Source organism: Eschrichtius robustus, chromosome 21, assembly GCF_028021215.1.
Source record: "Eschrichtius robustus isolate mEscRob2 chromosome 21, mEscRob2.pri, whole genome shotgun sequence".
Taxonomy (NCBI): domain Eukaryota; kingdom Metazoa; phylum Chordata; class Mammalia; order Artiodactyla; family Eschrichtiidae; genus Eschrichtius; species Eschrichtius robustus.
This window is the reverse complement of record NC_090844.1, coordinates 28,263,321-28,285,469: the sequence shown is the minus strand read 5'-3', so window position 1 is coordinate 28,285,469 and position 22,149 is coordinate 28,263,321. Positions and strand designations below refer to the sequence as shown.

Genomic DNA, 22,149 nt, shown 5'->3' with positions numbered 1-22,149 from the left:
ATATTAACAAACTGAAGAATAAAAACCGTGCGATCATCTACATAGATGCAGAAAAAGCTTTTGACAAAATTCAGCACCCATTTATGATAAAATCTCTCCAGAAAGTGGGCATAGAGGGAACCTACCTCAACATAATAAAGGCCATATATGACAAACTCACAACAAACATCATTCTCAATGGTGAAAAACTGAAAGCATTTCCTCTAAGATCAGGAACAAGACAAGGATGTCCACTCTCACCACTATTATTCAACATAGTTTTGGAAGTCCTAGCCATGGCAATCAGAGAAGAAAAAGAAATAAAAGGAATACAAATTGGAAAAGAAGAAGTAAAACTGTCACTGTTTGTAGATGACATGATACTATACATAGAGAATCCTAAAGATGCCACCAGAAAACCACTAGAGCTAATCAATGAATTTGGTAAAGTTGCAGGATATAAAATTAATGCACAGAAATCTCTTGCATTCTTATACACTAATGATGAAAAATCTGAAAGAGAAATTAAGGAAACACTCCCATTTACCATTAGCAAAAAGAATAAAATACCTAGGAATAAACCTATCTAGGGAGACAAAAGACCTGTATGCAGAAAACTCTAAGACACTGATGAAAGAAATTAAAGATGATACAAACAGATGGAGAGATACACCATGTTCTTGGATTGGAAGAATCAATATTGTGAAAATGACTGTACTTCCCAAAGCAACCTACAGAGTCAATGTAATCCCTATCAAATTACCAATGGCATTTTTTACAGAACTAGAACAAAAAATCTTAAAACTTATATGGAGACACAGAAGACCCCAAATAGCCAAAGCGGGTTGAGGGAAAAAAACGGAGCTGGAGGAATCAGACTCCCTGACTTCAGACTATACTACAAAGCTACAGTAATCAAGACAATATGGTACTGGCACAAAGACAGAAATATAGATCAATGGAACAGGATAGAAAGCTCAGAGATAAACCCACGCATCTATGGTCAACTAATCTATGACAAAGGAGGCAAGGATATACAATGGAGAAAAGACAGTCTCTTCAATAAGTGGTGCTGGGAAAACTGGACAGCTACATGTGAAAGAATGAAATTAGAACATTCCCTAACACCATACACAAAAATAAACTCAAAATGGATTAGAGACCTAAAGGTAATACCGGACACTAGAAAACTCTTAGAGGAAAACATAGGAAGAACACCCTTTGACAAAAATCACAGCAAGATCTTTTTTGATCCACCTCCTAGAGTAATGGAAATAAAAACAAAAATAAACAAATGGGACCTAATGAAACTTTTTAAAAGCTTTTGCAAAGGAAAGGAAAGTGCAAACAAGATGAAAAGACAACCCTCAGAATGGGAGAAAATATTTGCAAACAAATCAACGGACAAAGGACTGATTTCCAAAATATATAAACAGCTCATGCAGCTCAATACTAAAAAAACAAACAACCCAATCCAAATATGGGCAGAAGACCTAAATAGACATTTCTCCAAAGAAGACATACAGATGGCCAAGAAGCACTTGAAAACTGCTCAACATCACTAATTATTAGAGAAATGCAAATCAAAACTAGAGTGAGGTGTCACCTCACACCAGTTAGAAGGGGCATCCTCAGAAAATCTACAAACAACAAATGCTGGAGAGGATGTGGAGAAAAGGGAACCCTCTTGCACTGCTGGTGGCAATGTAAATTGATACAGCCACTATGGAGAACAGTATGGAGGTTCCTTAAAAGACTAAAAACAGAACTACCCTATGACCCATCAATCCCACTACTGGCCATATACCCAGAGAAAACCATAATTCAAAAAGACACATGCACCCCAGTGTTCATTGCAGCACTATTTACAGTTGCCAGGTCATGGAAGCAACCTAAATGCTCATCGACAGACTAATGGATAAAGATGTGGTACATACATACAATGGAATATTACTCAGCCATAAAAAGGAACGAAACTGGGTCATTTGTAGAGACGTGGATGGATCTAGAGACTGTCATACAGAGTGAAGTAAGTCAGAATGAGAGAAACAAATACCTTATGCTAACACATATACGTGGAACCTCGAAAAATGGTACAGATGAACTGGTTTGCAGGGCAGAAATTGAGACACAGATGTAGAGAACAAATGTATGGACACCAAGGGGGGAAAGTGGCGGGGGAGGGGTGGTCTGATGAATTGGGACACATATACACTACTATGTATAAAATGGATGACTAATAAGAACCTGCTTTTTAAAAGTTAAAAATAAAGAAAAATTAAAAAATGAAAAAATAAATCTGGTTGTTCACCCCACACTAAGTAATCATTCATGCTTATAATGAAGGGACCCTGGCAAAATCCTGTCACTCATTAGCTCTTATAACTGCCTGGATGTTTTTGACTTCTGAGGCTATATGACACTTTACGCTAATACATTCGAAGGAAAACACATTTCATCTAATCAGGCATTGTTTAGACACCTGCCACCTAACTGATTCCTATATGTCCTTCATCACCCTGTCTCAGATGAAGCATTGGTTCTCAAATTAATTCATTAGTTGTGTAGAATAGCACTGGTTCGGGGAGGAAGGAAATGGATGATGTCTTATGCCGTGGTAAATAAATAAAATGTCATGGATTTATAATTAGCTTCAATCGAACTCCTTAAATCTGTATGAGAGGTTTCTTAGTGTGAGAAATTTAATCCACATTTCCTTTCTGACACTGCCACTAAGCCGGCTTTGAGAAAGCTCACGATCCCTTCCCATCAAAAGACCAATAATACAATATAAATGACAAAAAACAAAGAGAGAGAGATTTCTACTCTCTTCTTTCTAAATATAATTTCCTCCCCTGTGTCCACCATATAATTTTACTGGGTTTATTTCCGTGAGGGATGAATTGCATGTCTCCTCTTCAGGGCACCTCAGTGAGTCTGAGAGAGGGAAACTAAAGACGATAACCTACATCTATCGCCTTGATGACGAGGAAAACACTACAAGCCTAACTCTCTTCCTCTCTCCTTTCCATATGATTCTTGATCTCCCATTTTTACATACGCAACCATCTTATTGTATCTGCGTCTTTTATTGTCAGCCAGCTGAAATCTTTTTGTGACTGTAGGCAGGGTATAAATTACAAATAGATAAATGCCACACAGAAGAACCCTTTACTACATGCATCATGTGCTATTTATAGCAGGTTTCACACAGCCTTCATCAATAAACTGCCAGCAGTCGGTGTCGCTAAAATGATTTCTTACAACCAAGGAGTATTATCATGTTTTCCAAGCAGGCAAGGCAATGAGTTATTATAACTTCTGCTTGACTTCTTGTTAAGAGCTGAACCACCTCAGAGCTAGAGCTAGTTTCCTGGGTAGGTGAGTAGACCCTAGATGAGTGACAGGTGAAGTGGAAGCCACACACTTAATGCATTAGGATAAAATGTGCATCCCTTTCAAAGTCAAAATATTTTTTGTGTGTATGGATATGGCGGGTGATAGCAACGGAGGTATCACTCTATAGCTACATCACTGGAACCCAAAGGACACACCTGGGTGCAAATACACCCTGAGACTCAGGTCGGGAGGGAGAGTCAGGAGGAAGAAGAGCATGAGGGGGTAAATACTCCCCACAATGGGATGTAGATTATGGTGCCAAAGGACAGTAGGGGGAAAAAAAAAAAAAAAAACGCTAGTGGACTCTTCTAAGAAGTGTGTACCTGTTTTGTGTAACTTTGTAGAAAAATCCAGAGAGGGGGAAAAAAATAACCCATAAGAATTGTTCCTTCATTTACCTTATAATTGCACAAAAGGCACTTTAAAATCTATATATGCCGTCACGTCATCTGGTTTTTTCCCTGCATCACAATGTGTAACCTTTCAAAACGAAATAACTTGTCTCTCTGTACCCTGGAACTCAGTATACTTCTTCTAATGCTCTTAATTCTATCAAATAGATCCATTTAGGTCACCCAAGGCCCAGGAAATGAATTCACACAGCTCTACCAGGAGCTCTCTAGTCAGTGCCAGAGGACCTTGGGATGGAAATCGTTCTCATTTTAGCAATCCCATTAGTAAGGATGTGTTTTGCAGTGTCTCTGTTCTGTAACCTTTGCTACTCCTTTGTGTGTTGCCTAGTTTAGTTTACAGTTTAACACTGAAGTAAAAATATGCAGGCTTCTTGGCGAAAATGAGCACCATGTACACAGGCCTTGACTGAATGGAAATTCTCTGTGATTCTGGAAAAATGCTTAAGAGCACAACACAAATAAAATGGTGAATGTTTTTTAGTTTTTTTGTTTTAGTCTCACGTATGAGTTTATAAACCATTTTCCAAACAATCCTGATTTAAAATGTTAACAACAACATAGGGCGATAGATGTTATCTGGACTGGGATTCAGAAATCTTAAGATCACATAGGTCAATGAGTGGTAGAGTTAAAATGAAGTGCCAGGGTTTTGTTTGTTTGAACTACAAAGCCCGTGTTCTTCTCTGTACATTCCAATGGATGACTGGTTTGGACCAACCACCGGGCTTTGATCTGGCTTCTTGTCAAGATTCTACCTTCCACACGACCGTTCTTGTGGATTCCTACCCGTGGGTAAGTGACCCTGCCTCGTGCCTAACCCAGGCTCTGTGACACTACACTGCTGCCTGGACTTACTGCTCTGGGCCTCCGTGTGCCTGGAAGTGTGTACTGGACACCAGAAAATGTAGGTCTAGCCATTCTGACCAGATATTTTAAATGCTATACCTGGGATCGAAACAGAAAATAATTCTTCATCTCAGGGAACAAAAAGAGCATAAAATAAATTGCTTAGTTTTGGACTAGAAGGGGTATGTACACCTATAATTACTGACTGTGGTTTAGAAAAAGTCTTTGTAAATCAGAAAAAAGGTGGGACACAGGGGACCACCGACAAGGGATTATTTAGATTTTGAACCTGGCAGCAAGTTAACAAGCATGTAAAGACAGACAACTGGCCTACCTAAACACTGGGGAGTTGGGATCCCAGCGTTTTGCACACTGAGTCATATCCCCAGGGGAGCAGAGAATGCCAAGGAATATGGCAGGCAGCATGGCTGCAGGCTCTACTGTCAATGGTACTATTGGAGGGAGGTGGAGAACCCTGAAGAGGAGACCCCAGGCACACTGACTCCGTGGGAATTAACTGGGACCCAGACTATCCGAACTGCAAGCTGGCACCTGAGAACCAACTTCTCTTCTGTAAGGAGGGAGTCGATTATTAAAGCTAGAGTCTACTGGTGCAGCCACTGTGGAAAGCAGTACAGAGGTTTCTTACAAAACTAAAAATAGTTTCTCGCTTGGAAACTACCATATGACCCAGCAATTCCACCCCTGGGTATAGATCCAAAAAAACAAAACAAAAACAAAAACACTAATTCGAGAAGATACATGCTCGCCTGTGTTCATAGCAGCATCATTTACAATAGCCAAGATATGGAAGTAACCTAAGCACCTAACAACAGATGAATGGATAAAGAGGATGCGAGATATACACACACACACACACCACAGAAAACCACTCAGCCATAAAACAGAATGAAATTTTGCCATTTGCAGCAACATGGATGGACTTGGTGGGCATTATGCTAAGTGAAATAAGTCAGACAGAGAAAGACAAATACTGTATGATATCACTTATATGTGGAATCTAAAAAATACAACAAACTAGTGAATATAACAAGAAGCAGACTCGCAGAGAACAAACTAGTGGTTACCAGCGGCGGGGGAGCAGCACAGGGGTGGCGGAGTGGGAGGTACGAACTACTGGGGGTAAGACAGGCTCGAGGATGTATTGTACAACACGGGGAATAGAGCCAATATTCTGTAATAACTATAAATGCAAAGTAACCTTTAAAAATTGTATAAAAATAAAAAAAATTGTTTTAAAAGCTTGAGTCCAAACAAAGGAGGTGAGAATCCATCGCCAGGCAGTTTGTAGAGATGTGGTACGTCAAGGGCTAGTTTTGGACTAGGAAAGGGGCTCTAAAGGAACCACAATCAGTAGGTGAGAACTAGGAGGGCTACTGGAGCAGGCGAGACCTCACACACGTGGCGCGAGAGGATGAGTCAGCCTAGACCCATCTGAGCCTTTCTGGCCTGAAGATGGCTAACAGCTGGGAGGGGCAGAATGCCCACAGTGAGTCTGAGGACACCGGCATAAAGGCGAGGTGAGACCTTGGATTGACCTCCTTGTGCATCGTCCTTCAGTGGACGAGACTGCAGTGAAAGGGGAGCAGGGATGTGATCTTCAGAGAAGAATTCCATGTCCCCTCCTACCTCTGAATGTGGCAGCCATAGCAGCACAAGGAGGAGGCCGTGGCTGGTGGCAGGTTCTCGTATTTCCTCGGATAAAGGTGACCCGGACAGAATGAGGACCACCAGGTGGATTTGAAGTCAAATGACACTCAGCCTTCAGGGATCGAAGGCCCCCCTCCTCAGCCTTCATAACCACTGAGGTCACAAAGAACTCATTTCTATGTCTATGTCATTCCATATAACAAACAAAATAAAAGTCGCTGGTCTTTCAGCTCCAAGTTTTGGAGGGAATCAATGCCATGTTGAAGAGGTTTGTTTCCCAAATAATGTAGGCTTTCCTCACTCACATACTGAGAAGAAAGCATGAGTGGAAAAGAGACTGAAGCTCACCCCAAATAGGAGAAAAACAGAAAACTTTTCTGTCCACTAGGACCACAGATCCAGGACAGGTTTATAGATTTGCCACTGGTTGCATCTCACATATGCAGATATCAGTCAGTCATCTGGTTTCAGCTGCATCTTGGTTTTAAGTGCAAGGAGGCCCTGATTGCTCTGTGGCAACGCAGCTGATTTCTGTGCTTGAGTCTGGGAAGCAAGGCTTTGATGATGAGCCTGATGGAATAGTGGGTGATGCCAGACACGTGTAGACTGCAGTGCCTACACGGACCCCAGTTAGGAATTCACCTTGTCCTTAGAGTATTGGATAAATGATGCAGAGGAATTCTTTTTCTGGCTCATATAAAATCATATTAAATAGGAAAATAAATTAGTCATGTTAAAACACCCTCTGAAGAAAGTACAAGAGTGAGGGACCATGGATCCCAAAGCTCTATCGCAACTATACATAATCCCTGTACATAATCGTATAAGGTCAGGTCTAAGGGTGACCGTCATCAATATCCTCATAGTACAGGTGAAGACACTGAGTCCCAGGGAGGTAAAGTATACTGAATAAGAGCTCTAAGCAAAATCAGAGGAAGTTCCTCTTCATCTGCCCTGTTCAGACTACTGGGCACGGAAGTGAACATCTTGAGCACTTTTCTGCTTCCATAAACTTGAATTCCCCTGGTCCGTACATGTGCTGGGGTGACCAAGTCGAATGAGGCTGAACACCTAATGATCTGCGGGCACTGGGTCAACAACTTTCCAACAGTGGAGAGTGGAGCCATCCAGCAGCGAGTGGTGCAGGTGAACGAGGACTCGACCGAGAGCCAGAAGCGGTGTGTGGAGTGCCTGCCGTAACACCGACTCGCTGTGTGACTTTGAGTAAAGCATCAGGCGTCTCTGGATCTCATTTCACCGTCCCTAAAGTGAGGCAGTCAGGTCAAATGGTTTCCGAGGCTCCTTCCTTCCAGATCAAATAGTCTGCGTTTTCACAAAGCAGAGATCAGAGACCCACCATCCAGAGAGACTGCTGTCGTTCACAAATGAGGATCGCTGAGCAGAGATATCCAGGTGCTGTCTTGAATCCTTGAGACCCAAAATTATGCCCTTGGGAGAAGCCTGGCTTACAGTAGGGATGAAGTTGGCAACATTCTGGCAGATTTTTTTGTCCCTTGGAAACTATTCTGGCTCTGATTTAATCGTATCTTTGGTAGCACTTTAAACCAGTTAACAGAATTAGATGGGGAAGATGTAACTAGCCTTTTTTTTTTTTTCCTCTCTCTCTCTCTCTAAGAATCACTAGATTCAAGTGAAATTGGATCCGATGGTACAGTCCTAAAATTCTAGAGAAAATCCTGGGAAATTCTACAAGACAAGAGTTTGCAAGGCAGTCCCTAGGGAGAGCCAGACCATTCTCAACACACTTAACTGCCACAATATTTCTGGCTTGATGACACAGGAACAGAGGACTCTGCTGCTTCTTGGGGGCTAATAACACTTAGCTTTGGCTTTTTCTCTGCTCCTGGTATAACCAGGCTGGACGACTCAGCCAGTGTCAGAGGAATAGTAAACTATCCCTAATGCTAGCCTTATTTTCTGAGATCAGGACTGCTCAGAATTCAAATGAGGGCCTATTAATCCCTGATCATATACTGATCGTACAAAGTAATTGCAAGCAGCGGGGGAAAAAAGTACAGATCAGTGAATGCAAGAGTGTTTGTAGATGCTCCAAGTTGCTGAAATAGCTTTACCACGAATTCCAATCATAACAACCTTTCCTATAAGTAGATAACGTCCAGTATAAAAGGTCCAGAGTTCTGTTGTCAGGGAAGCGACTCATTACCTTTACTTCATTGGATTCATTAACTTAAATCCAGAAAATAAAAGACAAAATTAAAGCCTTTTCCACATGTAACTATATTACATATTTCTTATTTTCAAGGTAAAAAAAAAAAAAAAAAAGGTTGCCAGGTAAGAAAGGGTTCAAATAATTCAATAAGAAAGGGAAATCAAAAAAGCTGGGAAAACCAAAATCTTATGGTTACCCCCAAATTAAAAGAATTCTGGGTCTAGGCATCATACAGATGAGCTCATTTACAATGATCTCAACACTTTTATGACTCGGAGGGGACCTTAAGACTGATAAACAGACAACACATTACAGCACAGAAGTTACAGCTGTGTGCTAAAATTTGTATGCACTTTTGTGAAACTAAAACATACCCCTTCCTAATTATGAGATGACCGAGTGATTTAAAAAGCACCCATATTTAGGTAGCTTTTCACTCTTTGGTTTAAAACAAAAAAAAAACACTGCCACCATTACTTAGGGGAAAATATAGGTTTGCTATTGAAACAGCGCTGGGAGTTTGGGAGAATAATGGAAAATGCAAAAGGCAAGAGGATAGAAGCTCTGGATGTAAACTGTACCCTGGGTCTGCTCCCCATTTCTGCACCAAAGAAATCCACAAGAATATCCACAGCAATGATGGAGCACCAGACTGGAATTTGACTGTGTTTGCATTCTGAGGTTGATTTCCTCATCTGTATAAACAAGGGGTTGGACAAGTCTGGATAATCATTATGATCCTATCCAGATTTAACAATCGCTAATTCTATGATGTATACAGATATTTTCTAGAAGGGGCCACCCTGTGGGAAATCTCTAATTGGTATATCATCAAGAGTGAGTCTCATACTGTGATACAGCATTAAGCCAGCTCTTCATGGTGCTTATGATAACAAGCTTGTTCTTTATCCCCTTCGTAAACCTGACTTCTGTTTGAACCTATAAAACCTATCATTCTAGGGTTATGTAGGACAGAGTCATTTAATACGTAATCCATTTCTGAAAACATTAAGTTCAGAGTATCTTTTTAAAAGACAACTGTTTGTGCGTTGGAAAGTTTCTAAAATATAATACCAAGGAAAAGCAAAGAAAGAAGAACAGAAATATTTCTCGGATTCTAAAATATACAAGCGCACTTTGCACACTGACATCTTGGAAATCTGGTTGTGTTTATAGTTGATGACAGCTTAAAATTAAAAACTGGCTTTTAGTGGTATACAAAGTAATTGCTCTTCTCACAGCTGATGGCATCTTACAGTCTATAAAATGCAGTATTGCCTGTCACCTAGACACCAGACTCACACCTTTCTTCCAACCACAACAAAAAAAGACAGTGCAGTAAGTACAAAAAGAGAGCCTTTTTTTTTTTTTTTAATAAAGTGCTATCAACTGGAGAATGGCAATGGCATTTGGAATTTTTTGCCATGATGACTATTTGAAAATCCTGGGTTACTTCCCACAGAAACAGGAGGGCTAGATTTCGCTAAGTAAAGATGGCTGCATTCTCAGACAGAAGACCCACAGACTATAAATTATTCACCAGGGAAAAAGACTGCGTGCTTTGCTATGAAGGGAATGGTGACAAATCAATATAATAAAGGTGCCCTGAATGTACTAAGCGTCTGCCCCCAACGCCCACCCCCAGCTCCTCTGTCTTCACAAGATGATGAATCAAACAAATTAGGGCAGAAATTACTAGATTAATTAAACCAGGTGATTATGTCTGAACGTTATTGTTTAGAACTCTAACTCTATCTTAAAGGTCACTGGGTTTTATTCCAGGGGGTGTGTACAAAACTGATAAGAAAAATTGGGGAAGAGGCTAATATGATGGACTCTATGAAAACCTTTTTTTCACTTGTTTCTGTTTTATATTTTTTAAATCCCTGGGGAATTCCCTGGCGGTCCAGTGATTAGGACTCGGCACTTTCACTGCCGTGGGCCCGGGTTCAACCCCTGGTTGAGGAACTAAGATCCCACAAGCCGCTCAGCGGGGCCAAAAAAAAAAAAAAAAAAAAAAAATCCCTGAATAAGGGGAAGGATAAATTAGGAGTTTGGAATTAACATATATGCACTACTATATATAAAACAGATAATCAACAAGGACCTACCATATAGCACAGGGAACTCTACTGAATATTTTGTAATAACCTATACGGGAAAATAATCTGAAAAATAATGGGTATATATGTATAACTGAATCACTCTGCTGTACACCTGAAACTAACACAACATTGTAAATCAACTATACTTCAATAAAAAAAGAAAAAAGAAAAATCCCTGAATACATTTTGTTGACATCTGTGTTTAATTTAGAAAGATGAACGAAATTGTCGACTCTTTAATCATTTCTTAGTAGATGGGTGCTGAGGGGTCGGTGGGAGAGAGACATCGGTTTCTACAGACAAGCAGAGTGAGCGCATACTAGGTTATGAGTACTAAGTGTTCTGCAATGTGGTCAGAGCCAGTCTAGAGTTTTACTAAGTGAAATAACCTCCAATACCAACAAATGCAATGTCTGGCAGAAAACATAAGCAATTACAAACTAGCAAAGCAGTTTCATAAGCAGATTTGGTCCCTACATGGATACACAGGTTTGCCTGATTGTACTAGTTCAAACATATTTTGGATAATACTGAGACATAATGAAACATCCCTTTTGCTAGAGCACTGAGGCTGCCTGGACGATACATATTCCCAGTCTGTGCTCTAGGGAAAGAAATAGCGACACAGCAAGTGGAAATCGTACCTTGCGAGCTCTGCTTTAATCATTTTCAAGCACTCATATCTTTCGGATGGCTTTGAACCCAAATGTGCTGAAGGCTACGTGTGCCCTGCTATCAACGCAATACCTTACAGAATCTAATTAATCATTTTCATTCATTTCTAGCCTAGGAGCATGGTTTACCAAGCACCATAATCACGTCTATGCATATAGCTAATCAGAGTTCAATTCCAAGGGGAGGCTATATTTTAATCTTTTGGTTATAATTACAATCTGAAACAAAGTCCTATGCAAAACACATATGGATCTTTTATGAGTTTCTAAGATATTATGATTATTATTTTAGCATTTATAAGATACTCTGAGAGTACCGCATAGAATTTATAACTTGAGAGTCTCTTATGCATTGAGATTTGATTCTTTTTTTTGCATTTCAAAAAAATCTGAGTAGCCCAAGGGGGAAAAATCCATGTGGTATTTTACAGACACCGTGGGACATGGGGTCAGCCTCCCGTTTATTGCATACAGTTTCCATTAGTATAGATGAGAAGGCCAGACATACAACAAAAGGAAAAAGAGACCCCACGGGTTCTAAACCAAGGCTGAGAAATAGCCCCACTATCTGCCAAGGAGCAATTTAATTAAACTCTTATTTACTGCTCCTCACCCCACTTTCATGCATCTCAGCGAGCAGCGGCATCCGTGTTTGCTTATCACAAAACCAGTCTTGCTTACTTTCAACCGAGTTTCTAGATCAATAATCATCGGCATCGATTGCGCACTCCGCCTTGAAAACTGAAGCCAGTATGTCCTCAATGAAAAATGAAACACGCTTATTGTATTTGTAACTAATGTTCCCTGAACTTCAGCAGCCTCCGGTAGCTTTTTACCTGGTTTCTAATAACACTTTTTACCTGGTTTCAATAACACTTTCATTTGCAGCCCTCACAGGGCATTCCACCGTGATGAGCTATACAGCCGCTTTCTGACAAACATAAACTTCCCTTGATTTTTGAGTGTTCTGTAGAGGTTGGTACCGTATTATAAAATATCTTCAAAACTCTATCCCATGAAAAAAATGTTAGAAATGTGCCTTATAGGTGCTCTTTTATCAAATGTTTAACACAGGGTCTGGCACTTAGATGGTCTCCCCTTGATGTTCCACTGGATATCTACATAAACTGTTATGGTTTATTTACTACTACAGCTTTTAATGGAAATGTAAAATCATTTCTCTTCTGGGCAGTACCGAATTTCATTGCAAACGCATCAACAAATGTGAAATAAATTAAATAATACAATAATAAATTAACTAATTGCTATGGTTCTTCCCTCTCCTCCATCAGCCACCTGTTTTTGAGTCGTGTTCTATATACGTATTTGCCTACATACACCTCCGTGTTAATTTATTCTTTAAAATACTTGACTCGGATTCAGACTCCAAGGAACATAACACAGAGCTGGGGTTCTCAACTTCAACACAGTTGACCTCTGGGGCTGGATCCGCCTTTGTTTTGGGGGCTGTCCTGCCCAGTGTAGGAAGTTTATTTATTTAGGTTTTCCCTTTTAAACGGGGTTGCAATGAAAAAGGATAAGGGAACACCTCTGTATCCCCAAAGGCTTTGTGCCAAGCACTGTACCAGCCACTCTTACTACGTCCTTTCATTTACATCTTAGGACTACCTGGAGGTGGGCATTATTAGCATCTCTTTTGTTTTTATAAGTGAGAAAATCAGCTGAGGAGGAAGTCGTCCAAGATCACACAGCCAGTGATTGACAGAAGCAGGGTCTGAATTCCTGGCTGTTGATTCCAGAACCCAGGGCTTTTGTGCAGGAAGGTACAAATCAAATACAAAACTAAAACCATCATCATCGGTGCATGCATGCTGTGAATGGATGATATACGATAGCAATCTTCAGGGGCCATCATGTTCGCTCACGGAGCACTAGTGGGCAACACAAGGTCTGGCTCTTTCTCCATGTTCTAGCAAATATCTACACGCACTCTGATGCTTTACTCACGACTGTAGCTTCTAATGGAAATGTAAGCTCATTTCTCTTTTGGGCAGTACTGATTTCATGGCAAACACGTGGACAAAATGTGAAGAAAGGTATTCCTGAAAATAAGAATAACGCAGAGGAACTGATTAAAGAACTAAAGAGATCTTTGATTGCTCCTTCCACTATAGATAGCCTTGAGCACTATTCTTAACTCTAATCCACCAGGGCTGTCCGAGGGAAGGTGACAGGTGCCTTGTATCACTCACTCACAAGACGCATGGACTACAATGACATTTCTTTTAATCTTGTAGAGGAAAAACGAAAACAGTAAAATTCATTATAAAGCTAATTTAAAATGTATAATTCTGAATGAAATAATGCCATTTGCAGCAACATGGATGGACCTAGAAATGATCCTACTAAGTGAAGTAAGTCAGAGAAAGACAAATCTCATAGGATATCACTTATAGGAGGACTCTAAAAGAATGATACAAAGGAACTTATTTACAGAACAGAAACAGACTCACAGACATAGAAAACCAACTTAAGGTTACCAAAGGGGAAAGGGGGTGGGGGAGGGATAAATTAGGAGTTTGGGATTAGCAGATACACACTACTATATATAAAATAGAAAAACAAGGACCTACTTGCATAGCACAGGGAAGTATATTCAATATCCTGTAATAAACCATAATGGAAAAGAATATGTATATATATGTACATCTAAAATCACTTTGCTGTACACCAGAAACTAACACAACATTGTAAATCAACTATACTTCAATTAAAAAAATAAAATAAAATAAATGTATAATTCTGTGATTGTATGTTGTTGTTAAATGCCCTTTTCTGAATGAAATAATAATTATGGAAAATGGCTCTTAGGTCTTAATGTCCTTCCTTGAAAAAAACAAAAAAAGTTGGCAACACTCAGCTAGTCCATCCTCTTACAGGGAGGGGAGGGGATTAATTTGATTGGTCTGTGAAATCCAGGTGTCTGGGAGCCACTGACGGCTCTGAAGGAGGAAAGCCAAGCCATGGCACCAGCTCACTACCATGCAGCTGGACTAAATAAATAGGGAAGCCAAAAGAAGAGGGCACTGAAGAAAGAAAAAGGGAGAAAAACAATTTGGGGAAAAACTCACACATAAGGGAATAATGAAGTCATCACAAAAAAGAATAAAAATAAAATAGAATGTGCGCCTCGGGTGTTCACAGCACATTCTCTGTTCCTGAGCCCAAAGTAATAGAGATTTTACTCAGCCAGAGAAAGTAATAAGGGGAACAAACAAACATAAAAATGACTCAGAGTTTGATGCACGGGATGTATTGACCAAATGCGTCCCAGGCTTGGTTTGTGATTGGTCTGACAGCTGCTGTGGCAAACACAGCGATGGCCATCACAGATGAGACAGTGAGAAGAGATTACCATCCGAGAGGCAGGGTGATAACTTTATCCTTTTTGCTGACTCTACCGCTTGGAGCTCAGATCCATTCCTCATATTGATCCTGATTCTCCCACCTTGACTGCTACAGAGCACTTCCAATGACAAAATCAAGTTGTTCACATGCCTCACTGTTTTACTTTGAAAATAAGTGAATTTGTCACTGAGAACACATGACTCCCACTGTCTCTACATCCCTAAAACCGAGGGAGATCACGGTCACCTGGAAAGAAGGCATTAGCCCGGACGGAAATAGGATGAGAACAGGTTAAGCCGGGTGGGGAGGAAGTGGGACGACATGGTTTAGGAAGAGATAAGAGTGGATGTAAACCTCAACATGACCTCACATCAACAACATATTAACAATGTGGAGAACGTCACGGAGGCAGATCTGGTTCCCCAATCGTACACTATGGAGAAACGGTAAAAAATAAAGCAATAAAGTGTTCATGGATTTTATTATCTATCTAACACAACTACTATTAACAATGACCATTTACTGTGCTACGTGGTAGGAACTCAGGTAAATGTTATAACCACATGATCTCATTTGAATCAATTTTCACGGCATCCCTGAGACATTAGTATCCCATTTTGCCCATGACAACCCTGAAGTTCAGAAATGTTACAGAATTAGCCCAAGATCAGACAGCTAATAAAAGGAGGGGCTTGGATTGGACTCTACCTGACTCATGATTCCAAGGTCCATGTTCTTAAACAATGTGATTTAGTAAATAATGCCTCCCTTGGATTTTAAGGGGGCCCCCCCCAAAGACTGCTTTTTTTCCAGCCCCCTGTCTTTTCAAGTAGAAAAGGTAACGGTGTCATTAAAACAAAACAAAACAAGGGATTTAGCTTTTCTAATTATGAGGTGGAGAAAGGGGTCTAGAACCCAGGTCTACCACCTTCAACATGTGACAGTCCCTTGACAGTCCCCTCGAGTGAAGCTGTGGAATAAGCATGCCCATCTTGGGTTTGCCCTGGTGGAGAATGAGGTACAAGCTCCAAGAATAGGTTGTCCCCCCCAACGCCCCCACTGTGTCTCTGTCAGGGTTCTGATACAGTTCAGCAGGCTTCCTACTTGGAGGCGACTTCCTCAGCAGGGTGGTGGTCTCATGTGATTCATCCACGGCATGCATTTTTTTTTTTTTTTTTTTTTTTTTTTTGTGGCTCACGGGCCCAGTTGCTCCGCGGCATGTGGGATCTTCCCAGACCAGGGCTCGAACCCGTGTCCCCTGCATTGGCAGGCAGATTCTCAACCACTGCGCCACCAGGGAAGCCCCATGGCATGCATTTTTGACCCACTGGTTCAAGGCCACGAATGTGGTCTACAGCTGTGCAGTGTGGAGAAGTAGAGGCGGAGTGTAGACTAGGACCACCTCTTTTGGGAACAGAACTTCTGTCTGCCTGACTCACCCTGTTGCTCATACTGGTTTTCTCTTTATCCAGCTCTTCTTACATGGATTCATCACATCCTCCAGAGCCCAGGTCATGTCCACCCAACACATGTAACTCCTTGATGAATCAGTCTATCATTTTTTAAAATTTTATTTATTTTTGGCTGCGTTGGGTCTTTGTTGCTGTGCGCAGGCTTTCTCTAGTTGCAACGAGCAGGGGCTACTCTTGGTTGCGGTACGCGGGCTTCTCATGGCAGTGGCTTCTCTTTGTTGCGGTGCGTGGGCTTCAGTAGTTGTGGCGCATGGGCTCAGTAGTTGTGGCTCGCGGGCTTAGTTGCTCTGCGGCACGTGGGATCTTCCCAGACCAGAGCTCGAACCCATGTCCCCTGCATTGGCGGGTGGATTCTTAACCGTGCGCCACCAGGGAAGTCCCTAACAATCATTTTTGTTGGAGCTTTTTGCTTCCTCTTTTCATTTAAGCATTGCCTCCACATGTGTCTTCTGAGTGCCTATTCCATGCCAGGTACTCTGCTCAGGGTTGGCTATGAGGAGATGGATACGGCATGATTTCCACTGCCTACAGCGTGATCCCAGGCCAGCGGGCATACGTTAACAACTATCTGTTGATGTTGGGCTCAAGTCAGCAAAAAATTCTGAGCACCTGCTTTGTAGTAGCCACTGTATTAGACACCATGTAAAGCATCTTTGTGAGATTCTAAAATACAACAAAGACACTGATCAGGGATTCTCAACCAGGGGTGACATTTAGCAATGTCTGGAGACATTTTTGGTTGTCACAAAATGAGGTGTGAGATGCTAATATCATCTGATAGGTAGAGACCGAGGATGCTATAAACTTCCTACACTGGGCAGGACAGCCCCCAAAACAAAGGCGGATCCAGCCCCAGAGGTCAACTGTGTTGAAGTTGAGAACCCCAGCTCTGTGTTATGTTCCTTGGAGTCTGAATCCGAGTCAAGTATTGACTGCCCAGTACCACAAAAGGGAAGGGGATTAGCTTTGATAGAAGCTGTCCTCAGTTTCTTTAGAGATCCAGAGTTGCTACTGGGAGCCAGGGAGGCAACAGAAACCAGGAAACTCAGGGATGAAAACCCCATAATGAGGGCATGATCAGGCCCAGGTACAGAAGTGAACGTGAGCAAAACTTCAGACTTGAAAGCAGGCAAATGAAAGGAATAATGGCCCCAGCACTTTGAACGCAGGAGATCAGGGAAGCCAGAATAGCGTGAGGGAAGCTTGATTGACTAAGCCCCACTGAACAAGTGCCTACGAGGTAAAAGCAGATGCAAAAGGTAACTGAGACAATGGGACAGTTGCGGGGGAGGATGAGAGGAGAGACTCACTTCACACGCTGAGTCGGTCGCAGAGGTGAGAGAGAGAAAACAAAAGCTCTTCCCCTGGCTGTGGTACCGAAGAGCCTTTGAGAGGATATCTACATTACCTGGATGAAAAGCTCCTGCCTCGTGGAAACAAGAATGACAACACTCCACTGTCCTTTGTCCAAAACCCAGGCTTTCGTGAAATACCCTCACAACTGGGGGAGCCTGAAAAGCCAGTGCTTCATGCGTGCTTCTAATGGACTCAGAGTCACTGGGAAATAGCGGGATCTCCGCACGTTTCCAGGAAAGTGAGGAGCAGATACAAAGGAGGCAACAGAAACCTTCAAAGGTCCTGTCAGATTGTTTGGGAAGTCCACACTGAACACAGAGGTGAAGGGCTGGTGCGGGGCATCGAACGACATTAGGATGCTTGACCCCTCTCTTCAGCTCCTACTTTCGTTCTGATCAGAGAAGGGCGCCCATGAGGTGAGCTGGGCAGAGTGAACGGAGTGAGTCAAGGCCATCCTGCTCTGAGGCACGGCATCAAGGCTGGTGAACACAGACGCCCACATCAGGTACACTTCTTCCCGTCAGGTCCAAGCGATCCCCACAGCAGAAATGACAAGAAAGCTTGGAGAGACAGGCCTACTCTTGCTCAGACAATGGAGGCAGGGACGGTGGTCCCAGCACTTGGCAGGGCATTGTTGAAAGGAGGCTCCTCTATGGACCTCTTGGTCTCATTCTTTTTGTTTGTTTGTTTGTTTTGTTTTAATTTATTCATTTTTGGCTGCGTTGGGTCTTCGTTGCTGAACGCGGGCTTTTCTCTAGTTGCGACGAGCGGGGGCTACTCTTCATTGCGGTGCGCGGGCCTCTCATTGCAGTGGCTTCTCTTGTTGCGGAGCACAGGCTCTAGGCGTGCGGGCTTCAGTAGTTGTGGCTCGTGGGCTCTAGAGCGCAGGCTCAGTAGCTGTGGCGCACGGGCTTAGTTGCTCTGCGGCATGTGGGATCTTCCCGGACCAGGGCTCAAACCCGTGTCCCCTGCGTTGGCAGGCGGATTCTTAACCACTGCGTCACCAGGGAAGCCCTCACCACCAGTTTTATTCTAAAGACACAAAGATTCACGAAACCAAGCCAGGACTGAAGGAAAACTCTGCCTGTCTGGGCTCAGCAGCTCCCCGGCACTAAGGACGAGCCTCCTCGGGGAGCTGGAGAGTCTGAGCTAAGGAGATGGGCAGACACACGTCTATGCCCAAAGGATCCGGAGTGCTGGCAGGGCAGGGGCGGCTGCAGGGCCAGCAGAAGCCCAGAGTCTCATACACTGTGGCAGCAACCGCAGGGCAAGCGATTCTGGGCGCCAGTGTGAGGTTCAATGTCGCCAGCCAGCTGGCAGAGCGATGGAGGCAGCCCAGACGCGGCCCTGCCTCTCTGCTTCCCAAGCACGCGCTGCGCCGGCCACATTCCCTGCAACACACGCACACAGGAAGGCGCCTCTTCACTGCCAAGGCGCAGGAGCTCGCAGCTGACAGCCCCAGGCTCCTCCTTCCTGCGGGCAGGCATCTCTACCCCTCTGGGGTCAGAAGGTGTCTCAGCAGAGAGCGCCCAGGGCCTGGAGAGGATGGACACACAGCCACGTGCACCTAGGCCTCGGGGACGCCCTGAGGAGGATCACGTGGGGACACAAGGCTGGGCGGGAACCTGGGCCGGAGCCCAAAATCTAGGTAATGCCCAAACAGCCAGCCTCTGCAGCCCCAAAACAACACGAGGAGCTCCCGATTCCATGTTGGCATTCGGTGCACTTCCTTGGAAATTCCCTCGGTGACTTCTGAGGGCCAGAAGTGAGGCTTTCATAGTGTGTCGGGAAACGGTGGCTTGAAGATGGGTATTTCCTACCTTCAGATAAAACTGACCCAGAAACAATATCTGCAAAGGGTTTTGTAGTTTAACACCCTCTTTGATCCACATTCCCGCACTTAATTCTCACAGAGCCGGGGGTGGGGGGGTGGGGGGGGTGGGGGGGGTGGGGGGGTGGGGGGGCGGCGGGGGTCAGCTAAGGACCCCCTGATACCCTTTCCTGGGGCGCACGCATTTACAGAAAGAAAGCATCCACAACGGCTGTATCCCCTACTCCCCACTGGAAGCAGCAAGACTGTCTAAAAACATGCCAGTGGTCCCCTGGCTGACCGCCCTTCCTAGGCCCTGCTAGGCCTCCGCTGACATACTACACTTTCCGTTTTCAAATCGGAAGACTCCACAGCTCCGCCCACCATGGCCCAGTGAGTAGCAGAGGATGCCCAGCATGGAAGGGCCTGAATCTCCTTGTTTACAGACATCACCCACCAAGGAGACATGTGCAGAGAAAACAGAGCCTTTTCGTGACCAGACCCGGGGTTTCGGGTGTTCGCTGCAGGAACAAGGGGCCGCAGCTGCAGAGGTACGAACGGCGAGCTCCATCCGTTGGACCTGGGGTTCCGGCCTCCGGTGCCTCCTCCCTCCTCCAGCCTGATGCAGGCATGGCCTCCCACGGCAACGCCCTGGAGAATATCTCCGCCAGTCTGCTCCCGGGGTACAGAGGTGCGGTTTTATCCTGACTGAAGATAGAGCAGGAACTTGGCCTCTGCAGGCTTCTCTCTGCTCCCCGAATAAAACCAGCATGGCGGGGTGCATCTGCTGGTCACCGAGGTGTGCGGGCCTCCCCACCACCTAGAGTCGATCCTCGCGAGTCCAGCTGGTTGTATTCTACAAAGTCACCGCAAACACGGCGTTTGCTCGTCGTAGAAGAAACATGTACACAGGTACGTACTCATGCAGATTAGAATCTTCATTCCTCACTCATCCTGGTACATTCTGTTTCCTTTATTTTACAAAACAGAAAACGAGGTGCCGCAAGTATTTAACATGTCTTAGAGGACAGGGGCCAGAGCTGGGCTCCGTCCAGCCCCCACTGACCGGCCCCCGGACCCCAGTGTCTCGCAGACACCGCGCCACCCGCCGGCCCCATCCCCGGGGCATCTCTGCAGGCAGGGGAGCGTCGCCTGGCACCGCCTCGGCTGGCACCCCGTGCACCGGGTGACTCAAATTCTTCACTGCTCTGCGCACATCTGCAGATGACTGCAAAAGTACCGTGAGTGGTCATTTTGAGGCTACAAATAAATTTACAGAGTAGACGAATTCAGAAACACGGAACTTGCCAAGTATTAGGATGGACGATGCGGTTTTCCCTGGGTCTCCGTGACGGCCTGCAGGCCCGCAGCAGGCCCATCCCAGCCCCCCACCTGCTCGGCGCCGTCCTCACCACACACCCCGGCGCAAGCCACACACTCCGACCGGACACCCCTCTCTCTCCCTGAGTCGGGGGGCCATGGCTCCTCTGGGGGAAGGGCTCCAGGCTCTGGCGCCCGGCTTCCCGCCCTACCTCCTCCCCGGCAGGGTGCTCTCGGTCTGGCCGCTCCCCCCGACCTGCCGCATCTTGGACCTCTCGATGTGCTCCACGTAGGTCTGGGTCATCTCCGTGCGCCGCTGGTGCAGGGCGTGTACTCCGCCTTCATCCCCGACTCCCGCTCCTCCAGCCGGGAAACCTGATCTGCAGTTTCTGGCCTTCAATTCCAGCTGGCGGGTCTGAAACTCGCAGTGTTCCACCTGGATTTGTAGGTCTCCCTTCTCTTGTTCCAAGGCATCTTCAAACTCGATAAATTTCTCCTCGGCCGGCTTGCGCAGCGCCTTCTCCGGCTCCTGCTGGGTGAGCAGCTGCTCGTCGTCCTCGCGCAGCGGCTCCAGCTCCGCCTCGTGCGCCTGGTTCTCGAGCACATTGACCACGAGTGGCATCAGCTCCTTGACCACCTCCTCGTCGCAGCAGTGGATGAGGCGCTCGGACTCGCGGTAGATGGAGCCCGCCAGGCCCGACACCTGCTCCGACATCACCGAGCCAGAGCAGCAGTCGTCCTGGTACACGACCACGCCGCCGCCCTCGTCCACCTGGATCTCCAGCATCGCGACCACCGCCGCCGCCAGCTGGTACTGATCTTGGTCTCATTCTTGAGACTTTTCTGCAAGTTTGAAGTGACTTATTTACAAATAAAGAATTTTCAGAAAGTCACTTCCCATGATGACACAGAGATACACACGTTTACAACTTCCTACACGCTTCCTTGTTGCCACCTAACTATTGGGTCCTTGAACTAAAATATATACGGACATTGAAAAATACAGACAGACACATAAATCTGGCATCTCACTTCTCTGATTCGAATCCTTCACTGGCTCCCTATCACCTGTGAGCAAAAAAGCAAAGTTTTTCTAAACAACAAGGATTTACTGTATAGCACAGGGAACTATTATGAATAATAATACCTTGCAATAAACTATAATGGAAAAGAAGTGAAAAAAATGAATATAGATATATACACATATATACGTGTAACTAAATCATTTTGCATTTTGGAAACTAATACAATATTGTAAATCAACTATACTTCAATAGAATTTTTTAAAAATTTAAAAAAGAAAAAAAAAATCAAAGTTTTTTAGATGGCCAACAAGGCTTTCCATCAGTCTTCACTTCAGTGATTCTCCCCCATGTCCTTTAGGCTCTCTCAAAACGAAACTAACTGTACTTCCTGGCCAACCATGCTGTTTGACACCTGCCTGCTTTTAATCAAGCTGATCCTGCACCTTGAGCTTTCTGTGTAACTTTCTACCATGGTGACCTCTTATTCATCCTTCAAAACCTCTATGGGAATTACATTCG

General features: G+C 44.3%; 1 protein-coding gene and 1 pseudogene across 1 annotated transcript in view; both read right to left on the bottom strand.

Moving 5' to 3' along the window:
- Window positions 1-22,149, bottom strand: part of UNC5D (unc-5 netrin receptor D) — a 258,784-nt gene that overhangs the window by 173,495 nt on the left and 63,140 nt on the right. The gene's annotated exons all lie outside the window — the stretch shown is intronic.
- Window positions 20,814-21,416, bottom strand: LOC137756091 (C-Jun-amino-terminal kinase-interacting protein 3 pseudogene; annotated as a pseudogene).